This window comes from Lissotriton vulgaris, chromosome 9 (genome assembly GCF_964263255.1).
Source record: "Lissotriton vulgaris chromosome 9, aLisVul1.2, whole genome shotgun sequence".
Classification (NCBI taxonomy): Eukaryota; Metazoa; Chordata; class Amphibia; order Caudata; family Salamandridae; genus Lissotriton; species Lissotriton vulgaris.
Window position 1 is genome coordinate 1,235,738 of NC_141697.1, and position 20,444 is coordinate 1,256,181.

The following is a 20,444-nucleotide window of genomic DNA, read 5'->3' on the forward strand; positions in this document are numbered from 1 at the left end:
GGACTATTTCCCAGCTTTTTAGAGAAATCCAATATAGCCGCGTTTACCCTTGAAACGTCTCCCTTTTTTTTCTGAATCACGGGTCCCCATTTAAGTTGACTATCAAAGAGGACCCCGAGATAGGAGAATGTGTGCGTTACAGGTATTTCCACTCCATCTACATTTAGGCGATTTGGTTTCTTAAAACCTTCTCCAACCTTCATTATGTAGGATTTGGTGTTATTAATACTTAAATCTCTGATTTTCATAAATGTGTAAAAGGAGTCTAATAAAGTTTGAAGTCCATTGGCCGTTCTAGATAAAAGGACTGCGTCATCCGCGTATAATAAAACCGGCAGACCTTTTCGGCCAATGTATGGATAGTCTATGTTGGTACTTAAGAGGGTCTCTTCCAGGTCATTAATATATAGATTGAAGAGGAACGGGGCCAGAATACACCCTTGCCGAACGCCCCGAAACACTCCAAAATCTTTGGTCACTTTTAGGTCCTGGGTATATCTAACATTCGCTTTGGTGTCTGAATGTATGTCTTCTAAAAGGTTTACTAGATTTTTGTCTACGCCCATTTTTTCCATGGCGCCCCAGAGTTTCCCACGGTTCACACAATCGAAGGCCGAAGAGAGATCCATAAACGCCATATGGATCGTTCCTCTTCGTGCCTTGGTGTACTTCCCGACTATGAGATACAAGTTCAGACATTGAGATATAGTAGAATGTCCAGGCCTAAAGCCATACTGGATTGGCGATATTATATTATTTTCCTCTGCCCAACTAGTCAATCTATTTAAAATTACTCCTCCTATCACTTTTGCCACAGAGTTTATTAAAGATATCGGTCTGTAGCAGGCCGGACTGCTACGATCTCCCTTCTTGAATATAGGGACTATTGTAGATACCCCCCATGATTTAGGGCATCCACAAAGCACAGCTGCATTAAGTACTGCTGTGAGTACCGGCGCCCATAGTGCTTCACGTGACTTAAAGAGGTCAGGCGGAAGTCCATCGGGACCCGGAGCCTTATTATTTGACAAGCCTTTAATTCCTTTAACTATCTCCTCATTTGAGAAACATAGAGAAGTATCTCTGCCTATACCAGGATTGTGTTCTGCCTGTGATGCATTATTTATAAAAATAGAACTGAAGTGGTCTATCCATTCGTCCTCTGATATATTTGTGCCCACATTTGGGATGGTAGGACAGTCAAATATTGGTTTGTTAATTATCTCCCAAAACTTCGAGCTAGTTTTTAAAGTCTCGGGCTCTAGGAGTGATTCCCATACACTTTTTTTAACTGCTCGCTTACGAGTGGCCAGTGATTTCTTATACTCATTCCGCAAGCCCCTGATGATCAGTGGATCTCTTGGTTTTGTATTTAGGGCTTTCTTGAGCTCGCGACTGGCCTTTGAGCAAACACTGTCAAACCATTTTGGATTGCAGTTTGAATTTATCCTTCCCTTATTAGGTACCGTTAAAAGAGACTCCACCTTTTTAGCTATCTCCTTAAAGGATGTCAGGATTTGCGACGGGGCTGATGCAGAGGATGTACAAATCATTCATTCTTGATTGCAGACTGCACTAACAGAGGTATAAAATTGATCGCTATCCACCATAGCCCATTTTAAGCGACGCTTCCCATTTATGCATTTTAAAAGGCCACGGTCCTCACGAGGAGTGTGTTTTTCAAGTAAACTCATGCCCAGAGTAATGCACAAAGGGTTGTGGCCGCTATAAATACTCATGAGGATCCTAAAATCCTCGATGATATTAACAAAGTCAGCTGAAATGAGGATGTGATCTATATAAGTGCCTGTTGCATGGCCTTTATAAGTAGGGATTGGGAATACAGCTTGATCGGGTACAGTCGACATTGCAGTGAACAGGTTGTTTTCATTCATTCATTCGTTTAACCCTGTACCCCTCCGCGAGTGTTCAAAGTGTATTCCTTCCATACTGTTACACCCCAATTGTCCAACAGGTCCCACGCTAGGGTTCCCACATAAATGTGTGTTAAAATCACCTACTAGTATTTTAGAGCATGGCAGAGAACTATCAACTGCCCCTAGCAAATCACGTAAGGTTTCTATATTGCAATCTCCAGCCTGGTTCACAGAATTATAAAAATTAATCAGTGCAAAATGGATTTTACCCCTTCTAAATTCCAAAACCTGAATGTTTTTGTTACCAGATTTATGTTCAATCTTCTGACATATAAGCGACAAACTAACAAAAATGGCCAAACCCCCTTTAGCTCTTCCACTTGCAGATGGTGTTGCCGGGATTATAAAGCTCTGATATCCCTCAATGTACAGGTTTCTCCCTACTACCCAAGTTTCTTGAAAACATATTATGGGATATTTTTTAACATAATGCAGCCAGTCTTTATCTAGCATTTTGTCAGAGAGTCCGGCTATATTCCATGATAACAATAGAAGTCCCTCCACACATTTTTGACCTCCACACTGTGTTCTATTCAAGCTCTCTGTTGCAGGAGGGTTAGTAGTTGGGATTACAGTACTACAAGTATTCACATTCACTATGCCTACGTCTTCTGGTAGTCATTCTACCCCGTCCAGCCCTCCCTCCGCAGAGAAAATATCATACCTATTTGAAGTGGGGATATTAAAATAATAGGGATCTGTATGATATGTTCGTGATTGTTGGTCATATCCGTCCCTACTATAGCCCCAGTTGTTTACTGGTGCATCAAAGCCCCATCCGTTTGTTTTTTCTGGCCATATTGGTCTAGTGTAGGTATGATTAGGCTTAGGGTATGTCATGCTCCTTTGTTTTTTACCAAAAAATTCCAGAGTGAGAGGAATAATAGTACCACTCCTTCGTTGTGGTGGTAGAATGTTTGGAAGGATATTTGGTAAGACTGCAGAATTTGCAAAATTTATAATTATGCAGTCGCCTTTAAATTTTTTGGGGTTTTGGCCTATCCAAGTGGCCCTTCTGGCTGATTTAATATCTCTAGCTAGTTGTTGCTTCCCCCAGGGGGCCAACCGCATATTGCCCGATAGCCAATGCAGGGCTTTACTTGTTAGCGCCGTGGGTGATTCAGTTTGGTCCGGTGTTAAAGGGGGAGCATTTGCTAAAACCAGCACTAGAGGGGCTGCGTCCTCAATAAAGTGAAGTGTATCTTCTCCTGCTCTTGGTGGAGTTATTCCTCGTGATTGTGGGGGGTGGATATCCCTTGACGGCGACTGGGTGGATACAGTGTTTGGTGTCTGATCTGAAAGATTTACCCTTGTGATATTAGGAATTGTGCCTGTATCTGGTTGGTGGCCAAATACCTCTTTTACAGGTATGGCCAGATTTTTAACTGAACCGGATATGTTGGACACTTCTTCCAATAACTTCTTTTGATCTACTCCCAGCTTTTTCACGTCTGCGGTTAACTTATCCAGTTTGGCCACTACCGGTTTAATTAAGGCTCTGAATTTAGTGTCAATTATATCTACCAACCTGGAAATAAGCTCCTCTTCCATATTTAATTTATCATCCTCTTCTAATTTCCTCCTACCTTTTTCCCTGCTTCTCAGTGGTGACGCAGCCCTCTTCCTCCCTATACTAACTCCACCGCGAGGTAGTTGGGTTTTTCTACACTTTCTAATCGCTCGAGCAGCTGGAGCTAGAGCGGGAGGATCGGCTTCTATAGTTGTCTGCTCACTGACTTGTACAGTATGATTTTCTTCAGGGTCTACTATCTGTGAGTCAGAGACATTGATTGTAGCTATATCTTGATCCTGAGCTATACTCATGTTTAATGGACCATTTTCAAGTGCCTCGGAATCTAGAATTAAACTTCCCTCAGCCTGAGATGGAATATCTAACCAAGGTGAGTCTGGTGAAGGGCTTAAAGGAGATAAATTGGGGGAATGACTAAGACCTAAAGATTGTCTCCTTTCGGTATTTATCTTTGACACTACTTGTACCATATAGTTTTCAATAGAATTACCCCCCATCACAACATTCTTCTTTGGCATTATTAAATGTGATTGATGTTAAATCCTGAAGGTTTTCCAATAGCCAGAACAAGCAAAATCACGAGTAATATAGTGCAAAATTAACAAAAGGAGAGCGGGTATTTCTTGGAATTATAGTCTTACTGTTTGGTAACAATCAGGTACAACAGAGGCGAAGTGACGTGCCCAGTCCAGTCACGGCCTGTCTCGGAGGGTCTCAGAGGGTCCGCCCTTAGTCCGGGCTTTGTCCCGGGATATGTCCCGCACACGCGTCCCGCTAACGCGTTGTGCAACAATACTTATACCAGCAGTAGAAGAGGAGGCGGAGACACGGGAAGAGGCGGCAGGTGTGCTAGGTGTTGCACGCACAGCCTGTTGGTCCTCGCAGTCCCGTCCTCCTGGTCACGAGCACTCTACTCCCTTAGACAGGTCCTCCTGGTCTCTTCACAGAGCGCAGACAGCAGCACAAGTTCCAAACTCCTAAACGAGCGGCTCCCGCGGAGCGGGGGCCGCGAGGAGTCTTTGAAGCGCTGGGCGGGAGGCGGAGACACGGGAAGAGGCGGCAGGTGTGCTAGGTGTTGCACGCACAGCCTGTTGGTCCTCGCAGTCCCGTCCTCCTGGTCACGAGCACTCTACTCCCTTAGACAGGTCCTCCTGGTCTCTTCACAGAGCGCAGACAGCAGCACAAGTTCCAAACTCCTAAACGAGCGGCACCCGCGGAGCGGGGGCCGCGAGGAGTCTTTGAAGCGCTGGGTGGGAGGCGGAGACACGGGAAGAGGCGGCAGGTGTGCTAGGTGTTGCACGCACAGCCTGTTGGTCCTCGCAGTCCCGTCCTCCTGGTCACGAGCACTCTACTCCCTTAGACAGGTCCTCCTGGTCTCTTCACAGAGCGCAGACAGCAGCACAAGTTCCAAACTCCTAAACGAGCGGCTCCCGCGGAGCGGGGGCCGCGAGGAGTCTTTGAAGCGCTGGGCGGGAGGCGGAGACACGGGAAGAGGCGGCAGGTGTGCTAGGTGTTGCACGCACAGCCTGTTGGTCCTCGCAGTCCCGTCCTCCTGGTCACGAGCACTCTACTCCCTTAGACAGGTCCTCCTGGTCTCTTCACAGAGCGCAGACAGCAGCACAAGTTCCAAACTCCTAAACGAGCGGCACCCGCGGAGCGGGGGCCGCGAGGAGTCTTTGAAGCGCTGGGCGGGAGGCGGAGACACGGGAAGAGGCGGCAGGTGTGCTAGGTGTTGCACGCACAGCCTGTTGGTCCTCGCAGTCCCGTCCTCCTGGTTACGAGCACTCTACTCCCTTAGACAGGTCCTCCTGGTCTCTTCACAGAGCGCAGACAGCAGCACAAGTTCCAAACTCCTAAACGAGCGGCACCCGCGGAGCGGGGGCCGCGAGGAGTCTTTGAAGCGCTGGGCGGGAGGCGGAGACACGGGAAGAGGCGGCAGGTGTGCTAGGTGTTGCACGCACAGCCTGTTGGTCCTCGCAGTCCCGTCCTCCTGGTCACGAGCACTCTACTCCCTTAGACAGGTCCTCCTGGTCTCTTCACAGAGCGCAGACAGCAGCACAAGTTCCAAACTCCTAAACGAGCGGCACCCCGGTCCATCGCGGCTGCATTGCCGTTAGTGTGGAGGGCAGGGCGCCATCTTGAGTCAGTCCCGGAGCCCGGCAGGACCAGAGGTTGCGGTCTAGCTGGAGGAGGGGCTAGACTATATCTTACACATGATCTTCCGGACGCACTGCGGGCGCGCGCTGCGGACGCGCCGCAGGCGCGCCGAAGCCGCGCCAAAGGGGTGCCTGTCTGCGCCCGTCCGTGCTAAGATCGTGCTTAGCGCAATGTCTCCTGGCCCCCCCAGACCTCATCATGGAGGCAAGGCAATCACTTATACTAGTATTCAACTCAGGGATATAAGGAACACCATGGGAGGCTCTCGCTGTCCTCATTTTTAATCAGACTCTCTTTGCAACTTACAATCCTCTCAATGCTTAAACTGTTTGTATAAATTGACTCTACCTTTTTATCAACAAACGCAGAATCCATCCGCAGGAGATCTAAAGGCCAAACACATTTATTGAGCACTTATTAACGCTCGCTCTCTTATAAAACACAAAGATGAAATCTATGAATTTATAACCCGTCATAACATAGATCTCCTCTTTATCACTGAAACCTGGGCGGATCAAGCATCTGGCCCAGATTTCTGCATGGCCACCCCGGATGGATACCATGTGGTCAGGCAGGATAGATCCCCAGGGAAAAGAGGCGTTGGTATAGCTATTAAATATAGACAAAACCTTGTAACAAGGATAGAACCCATTGATATCGAGTCTGCCGAAGCATTAACTTTTCCTATTATGCTTTCTCCAGTGCAATCCTTCAAAGGAACTCTTCTCTATCGTCCACCTACCCTCCGGTCCCCCTTCTTGGCATCTATCAATACCTTACTAGAACCCGTGGCAGCTAACCCTGATTATACAATATTAGGTGATTTTAATTTTCATCTTGAAACCACTAATGACAGAGATTCTTCAGCCCTAATCTCGGACCTCTCCTCAGCAGGTCTTAAACTAATGATCACTGCTCCCACCCACCAGGCCGGACACACCCTTGATGGCCTATTTACTAATAACCCTCACATCATTTCGTCCTCATTGAAACCTCTAACATGGACAGACCACGCTGCAGTAATGTTTACCATCATAACCAGAAATTATAAAAATTTGCATATCATAAATCGCTCTTATGTCCAATTTCGAGATTGGAAGAACATGGACGTTCAATCCTACAGTCCACCCTGGCCTCCACTCAACCAGGGGACACAACAGAACCACACATAGCCTCTGAGAATTACAATGTTTGGCTTAACAATGCCTTTACTACGTTAGCACCTTCTAAAAAAATGCTGCCCAACTGTAACACACCTTCCTCCCCTTGGTTCTCAGAAACCCTTAGACTAGAAAGGCAACGGTGCAGAAACTTAGAAAGACGTTGGCGTAAAGATTATGACAATAATGACAGAGATCTATATAAAAAGGCATTGGCCACATATAGAAAGCTTCTAACCACAGAGAAACGAAAAATTTTATCTCGAGCAAATAGAGTTAGTTAAAAATTCTACTAACAACTTTATCAAGTTGTCACAAAGCTGTCTATTCCACCAGTATGTACTACCACAGAACCGTCCCAACTGTGTAACGACCTGGCGGACTTTTTTAAGCTTAAGGTCAATGACATCTTCTCCAATTTCACCGCCAAGGTGACTACTGAACCTGCTAGCTCCAATAAGAGCGACACCCCCTTTCCCACAGCCTTTTGTGAATTTAGTCAAATTTCCCCAACGCAGATAGTTGAACTTATGACAACAATTAAATCAGGATCACCACTCAATCCATGCCCACCTTTGATTCTTAAGCCAGTGACTAACTTGATAGCTCCAGCTCTTACAAACATTTGTAACTCCATGTTTCTTTCTGGCTCTTACCCGTCGATCTGGAAGAAAGTAATCATTAAACCCTTATTGAAAAAACCAAATCTTGATCCCTCAGAACCCAAAAGTTATCGACCGATTGCATCTCTCCCCTTTCCGTCTAAGATATTTGAGAAAATCATGAACTGTCAGCTGGCCAACTATATCGATCAGAATAACCTCCTTGACGACACCCAGTTTGGGTTTAGGAAAGGTCATGGACAGAAACAGCACTGATAAAAGCAGCAGATGAAGTCAGACTGATTATGGATCAAGGAGGCGCAGCAGTCCTGATATTATTGGACTTGTCTGCAGCCTTCGACACGGTCGATCATAACATCTTGATCGACCGTGTAGCCCACATTGGCATTCAGGGTAAAGTCAAATCTCTTCTCACTTCCTTTCTGTCTGGCCGTAAACAGTCTGTTAAACACGAGAGACGACCGCCGGGAACTACCAGAGGAGGGATTGCCTTCCACGGTACACCGCCATAGAGGAGACGCACCCGTTTCCTTCCTGAACACAACCAAAGAATCCCCTCCCGGCTTCCGCCTGAGACGCAGACGTACTCAGCGCCAAAACTCGAGACTCATCACCTACCAGTGAGGCGGGGTCACAACTAGAAGAAATACTCACCACACGTATGACCTTACTGGTTAAACGCTTCCATTTTATTGATAATTCCGATTCTGACTAATTACATAGTGAACATTGATAACAAGGTCCAGACTTACTTCAAACCAAACATTTGGAATTGAAGATTAAGCCCTGAAGAGTCGTGTTGACTCAACCGCACACGACGAAACACGTGTCGGCGAATGTAACATTTCTCAAGTCTGGAGAAAATAAAACCTACATCTTGCTGTGACAAGGAGATACACACCAAAGAATCTGCTTCTGTGCCTCTTTTCTTTTTAGTCATTGTACCCTGTTTGTTACCACACATGTAGTTGCGAGAGCATAGCCTTGTAAATGTTAAACTGGGTGACTTCGAGACTCCTGTTTTCACCTTACCTTGCGGTGTTCCCCAAGGATCCTCGTTAAGTCGGACACTATTTAACATCTATGTGTCGGACTTAGCGAGGGTCATTAAATAATATGGAATTGGGTTGACATCATACGCCGATGACACCCAGCTGGTACTGGCCATTCATAACAACGGAGGAGCAGTTGCGGCCAACTTTCAGGAAGGCATGATGGCTATCAGCTCCTGGATGGATCACAATTGCTTAAAATTAAACTCAGACAAGACGGAGGTCATGATCTTCGTTAGTTGGCCCCCTTCTTGGTCCCCAGCATGGTGGCCTCCGGACCTAGGCTCCCCCCCAACACCGGTCACCAAAGTCAGGAACTTAGGGGTAATATTTGATAATAAGCTGACATTTTTGAGCCATGCTAATGCAGTAGTTTCTGCATCCTTTTACACTCTTAGGTTGGTTAAGAAACTACCGCCTTTCCTCCCCCCCAGTGCAGGCAAGACCCTTATGTGTACCCTAGTACTTTCCAAGGTCGATTACTGTAATGGTCTGTTACTAAATGCCCAAGAGCAAGTCCTCAACAAGATGCAACTAATCGAGAACGCGGCTGCTAGAATTCTGACCTGTACATCAAAATTCTCTTCCATCACCCCCATTGTTCGCCAACTTCACTGGCTCCCAGTCAGGAGTCGCACCAAATTTAAGGCGCTGTGTATTACTTATAAAGCCATGAATAACATAGGGCCAGAATTCCTTAAAAAATCCTTGTGTGTATACACTCCCAAAAGAGCCTTACGCTCATCCTCAGACCATCTGCTTCCAATCCCACGTACAAAAAAAGTGAATTGGGGAGACAGACAATTCATAGTGGCTCTTTCCAGATTGTGGAACACTCTTCCCCACTATATAAAAAACAGTCCTTCCTTAATGACATTTCGGAAACAATTAAAAACATGGCTTTTTAATCAGTAATAAGTCAGGGCTCCCCCTCAGCACATGATTTGAGCAGCGCCGAGACACCTTAGGGTATTTGCGCGCTATATAAATTATATAAATAAATAAATACTATTAAGAACATGGAAGGATCATTAGAAGTAGAATTATACACCAAATCTACGGATAAAAATACACTCCTACATTATAATAGTTATCACCCCCGGTCCCAACGTGACAATGTACCGTTTGGACAATTCCTCCGTTTAAGGAGGAAGTGTTCCAATATTGGAGATTACCTTAAACATGCAGATGTATTAGGAGAAAAATTAAGAGACAGGGGATACCCAAAGAAATTGATAAAGAATTCTTGTAAACGGGCACGATTTTACAATCGCGAAAGTATGATACATACAGATCCTAATTCCAAGAAAGTTAAAGCCACAATAGATTCAAAGTTGGTCTTTGTGAGCCAATTCTCTAACATCAGTAACAGATTGAAGAATGTCATCTATTCCAGTTGGAATATTCTAAATGACGGTAAAGACACAGCAATTCCGAAACCAATTTTTGCGTTCAGACGCAATGAAAATGTACGTAACAATCTGGTGCACACATTCAGAGAAGAGAGTCACACCAATCAGAGGACCATCACAGGGAACAAAGCAGCTGGTAATTACAAATGTGGCAACTGCTCTGTATGTGAGAATTGCTGTGTCACTAAAACTCTTACCCATAATAATTACACAATGACAGTCAAAACCCTTAACAATTGTAGGAGCAGCAATTTAATATACTTGCTCCTCTGTCCTTCTGGACTGGCATACATTGGGGAAACAGGTAGAGAGCTAAGATTACGTCTCCTCAGACATAGATCTGCATTAAAGACCGGCAAAATGAATGCCCCTATGGTAGATCACTTTGCTAAACTTAATCATAAACACACAGAATTTTCATGGTTTATCATAGAAAAGATCATATGCTCCAAGAGGGGAGGAAACATAGAAAGCAAACGTAAAAACAGAGAACAGTGGTATATTTCTACCGTTGATACTGTGAATAAGGGACTTAATACAAAAGAGGATTGGATGAGAATTGTGGTATAGTTCTTTTCTCTCCATAACCACAATCCTCAATGAGGCAAGATGTTAGAGACTTTAACAATTACTCAGGGCAAGATTATGCAACTTTACTAATTCTTAGCCCAGTTAGCCATATGAGAGTATGACTTAGTATAAAAGAGCAATATACTAGTGAGCCGGTTATTACTTAGATAACACGAGAATGTGTGTCAAAGACATTGCGTCCTTTAGTTTAAAGAACCGCAGGGTTTGAGTGTAGTTCATTGGTGCCTTTATGACTTACATGTAAATATAAATGATATAGAGTGATTTGCCCAAAATAAATAAAGCACTTAACCAGCGACATCTCGTGCTTTAATTTAAAGAACCATAGGGCTTGAGTACAGTTCACTGTTTCCTTTAGGACGCATTAGTAATTGTGGGAATTGCTCAAAATAAATAAAGTATTTAATCAGCGGTTCGATTGAACTCTAAATAGAGTATTAACATTAGGAATAGCAGTAAGCAGGTGACAGAAATGGTAACAGTTTGAACAAAAAGTAACGAAAAGGCATTAGTCTACGGTCCCTTAGTAATCACGTCATTAAGTGACGTGTTTAAAAATGGCCCCATAGCGGAGGTTGGTCCTTTTACCATTTCGATATCGCAATCTAACAGACGCGAAAGAGACGAGACCTGCCGGGGAAGTGTGCCGTTGGAGCAAAAAGGTACGGGAACATACGGCCGGGTGGGTGCTAATAGCATAGAAAGAAAATAGGAGGGCAATACCATTGTAAACATAGGCTATGTCAAACAAGGAAAAAAGGTTTTCTAAAATTTTAAATATAACCGAAATTAATGTCTCATAGGCATCACTACGTCCATTTCGAACTCACGTGGCGATGGGAATATGTAGCGATTTAATATGGAGGCAACATAGACTAACCATGAATTGCATGAGATAATATACTGGGATAGAATTGAGTTGCGTTCATAATAACGACTAATAAAATGGTTTGAAAAACGTACCCGTGTAAAATAATTGGTATGGTGGGGTGAGAAGCTAGCAACTAAAAAGATTTTGTTTTGCTCCCCCTACCCCTTTTTCATGTTGATGCAGCCACGAGCAACGACTACCCAGGGTCGAAAATAACATTACGACATACCGGCCTCTAATCAACCAGGTGAGAATATATTTCAGCGAAAATAGGGCGATTTCTTTATACTTTTTAAAAAAAGGGGGAAACAAATAGGAAAAAACATGTGATTAAGAGTGACATACATTTTTTCTTAAAAAGATTCGTGTCAAGGACTAGAAACCAATACACGGTCCAATTGATGAGACAAACGGTGATCCAAAGACACTTAACCAAGAGGTAATTAACATATTCCTGTTATGATAAAAACAATGGCTTTTGTATTTAAAAGGATAGGATTTTAAAAGGATCTATTCTATATTGACAGGGGGCAACCAGATTTTAACTGCCAAAATCAATATAGGAAATTACGTAAAACAGAATAACGTTCTCCCACATCACCAACCAATCTAGTAGGTATTATTCAGATCATGGTGAAATGTGATTAACGTAATAAACGGCTTGATGTATACAAGCTTGCCCAGTTGCTGTTAAATAGCTGTATTGTATTATATCCTACAGCTTAGGTTTCTGTCACGTAAAACAACTCCATTGATGAGCTGAACCTGAACAGTATTCTCACCTATGTGCGATTGCACAGGTGAGTTGCGTCTTGTTCAAACAGGATGGAATAGTACGATTGAGTCTAACTGGAATGCATGGTGGGTGAAAAGAAGTATGGTTTAATACTGATTGACGACAGTGAAACACTTACAATGTAAAAATGTGGGCTGTGTGGAGATTCTCTTTTTTTATTTTTTTAAACGAAGGATTCTGTTGTATCTAAGCTGTTACTTAGGAACTAGATAACATGTGAGGTGTATTTTTTTAGATTAAAACCAATGGACAAAGTGGTATTTAATTGAGATAAACATTGTTAAAAAATATGGATGTATCATTGGGTTGATAGAAAATAATAATGTTTTTAGATTGAAACACTAAGTATTTACATGGTGTATATATATTCATGAGGTAAAGGCATGTTTTATCTCTGTATTAGGTAATACCAACGATATGGAGAAGTAATTACTTATTGTCCTGAAGAAGGTGGCTACAACCAACGAAAGCCCCCGAAACGTGTCGACGCATTATATATTTGTTAAATTTGGAGTGGTCAACAAGTGGAGGGTAATAGGGAAAGGAAGCCCAACTCTGTGTTGTCCCAAGAGAGTCTAAATTAACATTGATAAGACAAAGTTGACTGTCTTTCCCTTTCTCCTGTGTAGTCATATGAATTTCTATGATTGTACCTTAGGTTTTTTTAAAAGTTTTTTTAAAGCTTTTTATATCTATATTTATTGCACATTCAGATGAATGTTTTTTAGTCTGAAAATAAACAGTCTGTTTTCATATAATTCATGTTTTACTTTTTCTTTGTAAGTGTTTCACATGATGTACAAGTTGCATTTAATTCTTTGGGGTGAGTGATTTTGGTTAAGTGTATTGACTGAATGTGCTGACTCTGATGGTATACGGTTTACCCAAAGGGAAAAATTCTTCTTTACTTTATAGGTGAGGATTCAGCCGTAGAATCCACCACCCGTAGAGAACAATGGCTAAGTCAGGATTTTAGCAGGTGTTAAAATCTAGCGAATAATAACGGTTAGCATGAGTTTTTTTATCGCTTCGCCTGCGTTGCTAATAGGGGCAAGTTGTGTCAGCGACTGTTTTCAGTCGCTTTTAGTTGGGAACGCCTACCTTGCATGCCATTAGCGATAATTATCGCTGGCATGTAAGGCGACAGGAAAACCGGCCGCTGTTAGCTGACAGCTTGCTGATATGGCGATAAAAAAAATTGCTGCTTTTGCGGACAAAAAGTGCAGCTGAAGCGGCGTGAAAGGCCTCGCTAATATGCCCCTATGTATTCTTTATTCTACTCTAATGTTATTGACTTTGTGTGTTTTATTGCAACATTGGCAGAGGGTGAGTGCAGGAATGAGTTAGTGGACTGATGATTGGATGCTTAAGTGCAAAGATGAGTGACAGTGCACGTGAGATGTATGCGTGCCTAAACGCATAAATGAAATAAAAGGCACTTTAGTTTATAAGCCAGACCTATTGTTATTGCCAATGCTTGATCCCACGTGTAGGCAACTCTTATTGTACACAGGGTTTGTGGATTCTCCTGGGGGAACCAAGACAATACACAAAATGTAGCAACATTTGTTTTTATACATAAATAGGAAAAATGTGCTGTGGAAGAAAGAATACACACAAACTGGCAATGTGATAACCCCGTATTCCTCTGAACCTGGGTAATGTATAATACATAAAACTGTTGGATTAAGATTTATGCTAAATCAAAAACCTATACTTGTAATAGTAAAAATGCTCACAGAAATAAAGTTAAACATGGGAATGAATCCCAAAAGCATGTAGGCCTGAACACAGCAATTCTTGAATTAATACTATATTTCTGTAATAATAGAATTTCAATTAATCATTCAGCATAAACATAAGGTCTCCATAAAAGCTAAGGGGCATATTATCTAGTAATGGTGATAATTATCGCCACCCCAAGTTTCGGCAAATTTTATATCCCATCCTTTCCCGGATAGTTTTCTACGTATTATCAACACATTGGTAACATGCGATACTGTCTGGGAAAGGATGCGCAAACGATCCCTAACCGTGATAAGTATTCCTGCGATACCTTTGCTTCGGTGGAAATGGATGCATTAGCAGCATTTATATTGCAGCTAATGCATCTTTTTACCCATAGAGTGCATGCAAACCCGGGTATCCGCGTGACAAAATCATCACGTACTGCGGTCCACATGCACAGGACATATAGTGGGCACTTAACTGCAACATTAGACGAGTACCTCCTGCTGCCACACAGGGAGGTAAACAATCATGTCTGTGATTTAGTTGAGGAAATCACGCCAACTCCAGTGACTTGGACACCCTGACGTTGTAACTTTGTGCACCTCTTTGATGTTTGTGGGTCTCCTGATGGAGATCTTGGCTACTCTGCCTTGTGTACCTCCATGTATCAGCACCTTTAGTCAGGTTTCTAGCAGGTGTAAAAATCCTGCGTTCATCGGTGTTTAGTGCGAATTTCATGATCGCGGGTCATGTTAGATAATACAGTGTAGTGGTGTTAGCGACTGTTACCGTGAAATTTAGGTGAGTAATGCCTACCTTGCATGTCATTAGTGATAAATATCACTGGCATGCAAGGCGATGGAATAACCGGCAGCTACCACCGAAAGCTTGCGCTAACGCATGTTAACACAGGCTTGCTAATAGGGCCAAAAAAATATTGCCGCTTTATTGGCAATAAGTGCTGCTAAAGCGTCGATAATGCCCTTGATAATATGCCCCTAAGTGCAAAAGTGCTTGTGCAGTACATCAAAAAGTGACTAAACATGAACATAACATAAAATCATAACATTGCAATGCGGTCAGCCTGCCTGTTGTATTCTCTCCAGCTGGCTAATAAGCATGTGTCCATAGATGCCTGGCAAGGAGAAATAGCAATGCAGGCAACATCAACAAATGTCGATGTTTTACCCCCTTCAAAGATGTGTCATTCCATTACATCTACTGGGGTCTTCATCAGGTCTGGAATGGAACAACCTGAAGTTGAGAAAATGCTTTTAAGACATTCAGAAGCCCCAGCCTGTCCCTCTAAAGTATTAGATACTTGATTACTTTGGGGATCAACAATTATGGCCGGATGTGCTCATCTCTGGTATCAATTCCCCCCAAGGATGACTCCTAAATCAACTATTGGATGTGCAGCACTTAATTCCATCACATCACAGATTAAATCCACTCCTAATCACTGGAAATGCTCCCGCTCAGTGGGTATCAGCAAAATAATGAAGGGGCATATTAGCAAGAACCTCGTTAAAATTAGCGGCTAAACCAGCGATAATGGGCTTGCTAATATGCGGTATAGAATTCCAATGGAAGCCCAGGTTAGATGTCCTGCACATCGAACCTGGGCTTCTACTGGACTTCTATAACGCATATTAGCAAGCCCATTCTCTCCAGAGAGGCGAGCATATGTACTAAGATGTGCAAAAGCTTTGCTTTCTCCACCAGCTGACAGCAGGGCATAGTAGACTATGAGAATGCATTCGTCTCTGTACCAAAAACCCCCTCTTGTATACAAATCTTTATTCTACCGTAGAAAGAAGCACTAATCTTGCTATAGTACCTTAAACAGACATACATACCGCAAAACAATTACAGTTATTTAAGAATGAACTGCCGCTTTAAATCAACACTAGAAGACTGAAATAATTTTCAAATATTTAAAAGCTGTTAAGAAAGGAAATCTGTAGTAACTTCAACCATTTTATTAAAAGAAACGATTTACCTACATAGCAAACAATAACACCATTAATAAACTACCACAACTGTAAAAATAACAAACTTTATAAATTATCATTTATCTTTGCTGATTTATAAAATATGCAAAAAAGAGTTCAGCAGGGGCTAGAAGAAGGCAACAAGGGATACACCATGAGTACCACTGGCATTTTGAGACATTTAAGGGCAATGCGCCCTCAACACCTTGCTCGGGATCAGTTAACCTATGCTGCAAAGCTTGATAACTCCCCAAGGATGTCCTTATTGTGCGAACCTGGTGATACTGTGCCTGCCCAGGTACTTCATGCTCAAGCAGATAACAGCACTTTCTATATAAATAAAGCACTTTTTCGCTGCTTAAGTAAGCAGATCATTATGTTATCAACAACAAGTAAAGTAGAGCTACACAGGAAAAGCTTCTCCAGGAGTATAAATGTCGCTGTAGGTATTAAGAACAGCATCAGTTGTGCAATTCATTGTTTTCCTGGCTATTCACACAGTTACTGTTCCATCTTTCTTCCAACGCGAAAACATTTTTTTTGTCCTCCATCTATTTTGTGAAATGATACTTCTGTTTTTCAAAACCTCTGTTTTCAATTTTCCACCTAAAAAGACAAAATCATCAAAGATATAAAGTTACATACTGGTTAGTAATTGATAACAATTACATATCACTACATTCTCTGCAAATTTCTACATTTTTCAGCCACAATCACATATTTATATACCCTGCAGCATACACTTCATGTTCCATTCTGTTTTTCTTTTTTTAATCACAGCCTCAAACATTGCATCTTTGTATCTACAATTAAGTTATATCATGCCTTCGAACATGGCTCTATAAAATGTGTAAAGTAACACATTCCTCGTTACATTCCTCTAGCACCTTTCCTAACAGTGAGCACATTGTTTTATCTAGAAATTTCAATATCTCCAATCAAGCATCCCATTGAAGTAAAATATGTGCACAGTAAGGTTCATAAAAATCCAAGGCCTTGTATTAACATATTGCAGATTTTTTTAATACTTTCAGAATTACTGCCTCTTTTACCTACAACTACATACAGATTGAACATTTCATTTTTTAACAGAACATCCAATACTGGGTGATATCTCTCCACATTCTAAAGTCTACCTCTCAACCCCTTTATTAATGAACATGTACATATTGTATAGAATGTATTTACCAACAGCTGCGCACTTACTGTCACTTCTCGGCAACCTTCATGAAGTATATGATTCAGTAACTCAGGCTTTAGACACTAGTGCTCCTATAAAATTATGCAAGATCCAAAAAAACCTCTCTAGCGCCCTTGTACACCAAAACCCTAAAAAAGGAAAAATATATATGTAGGAAGAGGAAACGCAAATGGAGGAAACCTAAACCTGAAGAGGACAAACATAAAACTGCATTCAGGATGTATTTTAAGATTTGTAATACTGCTAGAAGAGCCCATTTAGGGGATAGAATTAGCTCTGTGATTAACTCCTCAAAAGAGCTTTTCAAAATTCTCAAAGAATTTACAAATCCGAACGTTGACTGCCCCTCAATGCCCTCATCTCAAAAGTTCTGTGATACTCTTGCAGATCATTTCGAACAGGAGATTAATTTAGATTTATAGAGCATTCAATAATAATGAAATAGAGATATCTTGCGACCCCTTTGCAATTAAGACAAATCCTAATTCTCCTACTCTGGCATTCTTTAGTTTTGTCACTCCTGACCAAGTGCAGGTCCAGCTAAATAAGATTAAAGCAGACTCCCAGCTGGATTTGGCTCCTCCACGTGTCATTACCTCTTTGGCCTCTGTTTTGATTGCCCCCAACACAGACCTCTATAACCTTGTTATATTCCATATAGGTGCCCCAATATAGGCTCAGGTAACATTGTAACCTTTCACCTATACTCCCCCCTAAATTACACACATAACGGTTCCTAGGGACTGACCTTTTACCTAGATACAACAGATTTTCCCTGGTAAAGGCCTCATACATTATGCATGAGGATTCTTGGAAACTCGGCAGGGCTATCATTTCCTGTATAATATCTATGTATAAAGTTCATTCCCGACGTCATCCGAAGTCCGACAAGTTGCACAGCAAGGTAGAACCCTTAAGGAGAGCTTTGGATATATGAACATCACATCTTGCTGTGACAAGCAGAGGAGATCAGGACTTCCCTGCCGACACACTGGCACGGGAAGCTGAGGTTGCTGCATGCAGATACTCCAGCTCGCAGTGGTCTGACATCCCTTGCGGGGTGTACAACTCAAGACCAAGACGGGGTCCCACAGTCTCTCACTTTACATAATGGGGTTGACTTTATTCTAGAGGGATTCTTGACTTAACCCTCAAATACATGTTAGGTACACTTGGGTACATCAAGTTAGGGTATCATCGTAGGAGTACGCATTTTATTGTCCTGTATTTTATATGCTTGCCTGTATTGATGGTTATAGCATAATGGTAGAAATCTGCCATCCTTTAACTTTCTTAGTGCTTTTAATCATTTATATCTTTTACTGACTAATGATTGTTTCAGCGCATCTATTTTACACTAGAATAACAACTGTTCAATAAATGCTTATTGAAAAACTTCCATACTGTTTCTTCTGTGTATCTCCCTGAGACTAAGTGAGCACGAGTGACTGAGCAAAAAGTAGTACACTGTTTCCACGGTCCTGAGGGATCAGGGTTGTCATGTTCGATAGTTGCCAATAACTATTCTCTCCCTGATAAGAGTAGTTTCTAGTAGCACTGTGAGCTAGCTGGTACACAGCCCAACATACCCGGTAGGGGTGTATAGAATCAGTCTGGCACCAATCCTACAGTGTATGTTGTCATAACACGCAGATCCTAAATAGGTTTTATAGGAACTACACAACAACTTCTCACTAAAGACAGCATCCCTCCCTCGGAAATGGAAGACAGCACGGATCAGACCCATTCCTAAAAAGTCCTCGGACGATCCTATGGATATGTTGAATTTAGATTTATTAGTGGATCACCAAATGGTATCCTATCTAGAGGCTAACAATCTGCTAGATGCCTCTCAGTTGGGCTTCCGTGCCCCCTATAGCATGGAATCAGTCTTAACTGAAGTCACTGACACTATCAAGCTGGCGTGAGACAAGGGGACCCCAGACAATGTAACGCTTTTAGATCTATCATCTGTGTTTGATACCATCTCCCATCAGATTCTCGTCTAAAGACTGATCAAGATTGGCATCTGTGGGAACGCTTTAAAATAGTTCGAACATTTCTTAACAGAACGAACCGACATAGTGCAGTTTGACTCTTCTATTTCAAAGTCCATGACCTTAGACAAAGGGGTGCCAAAGGCATCAATTCTTAGCCCAACTCTTTCTAATTTTTGTGTATCCTCTCTAGCAAAACTCATCAGATCATGTGGCTTTGACACCATCTCCTATGCGGATGATATGCAATTGATCATCACGATGGACACTAATCCAAATCTCTCTAAAGCTAAATAAAAAAATTGTATGCAAAGATTGCTGCGTGGATGAAAACAAACTTCCTCCAGCTTAATACAAACAAGACCGAAATTCTCTTGTCTGGGAAAGCCCACTCATTATGGTCCTCAGATTGGTGGCCACCATAATTGGGACCACCTCCGACTCCAAATAAATGCATAAAAAAATGTAGGTGTCCTATTGGATGATGGTTTATTCATGGATGAACTTATTAAAATCATATCGCGCACATGTTTAGACCTGATGTGCATGCTTAGGAAGGTATTTCACTGGATCCCTTTACATGCCAGAAAAACCCTGATCCAGGATTTGATAGTGAGCTGTCTGGATTATGGTAATTCCCTAATGGTGGGTATGAATGAAGGCCTATTGGTGGTGGTTGTATCGGTGGTGGCGGTGGTATTGACGGTGGTGGTGGTTTTAGTGGAGATGGTATTGATGGTGATGGTATTGGTGGTGGTGGTGGTATTGCTGATGGTATTGGTGGTGATGGTTTTGGTGGTATTGGTTGTGGTGGTGATGTTGTAAATAAAACAGGCTTTTGAAAACAACCTGTCAGGTGGCTTTAGTACAGATGACATGTAACACAGATGTTGTGTTGTCAGCTTCAGGTCATTAGCGCAGGATTATGTGCTACCTGGAATTCACATGACTTAATTCGCTAATCATTTCTAAATCCACTTTACTTGGGGGGTGTTTGAAAAAGACACAAGATAATGCTGAGATAAAGTGATAGAAAGCAGGTACCTGTGTTACGGGGACGACTGTGCTGCTAAAAAAAACACAAGCGGTTTCAGCTAAAGCAGCGCATGTCCGGCCTGCAGGAAGAGAAAATCAATAAAGTAAATAGTGCTTACAGACTCAATAACATGCCCCATGAAAAAACCGAAGTAAAGGGGCCAGTCGCCATGGGAGGGTACAAATGAAAACAAGGCCATACTAAGGAGGGACTAACAAGCCTATTAACAGATCCAAAGTCAGCATTTACTATTGGCAATGACAGAAGCCAATGAAAAATATGGGAGGAGAGTGGGCGTGGCTTCTCTCCCATACACTACTACAGAAGTGTCGCAGCGCATGCCGCCGCTATGCTT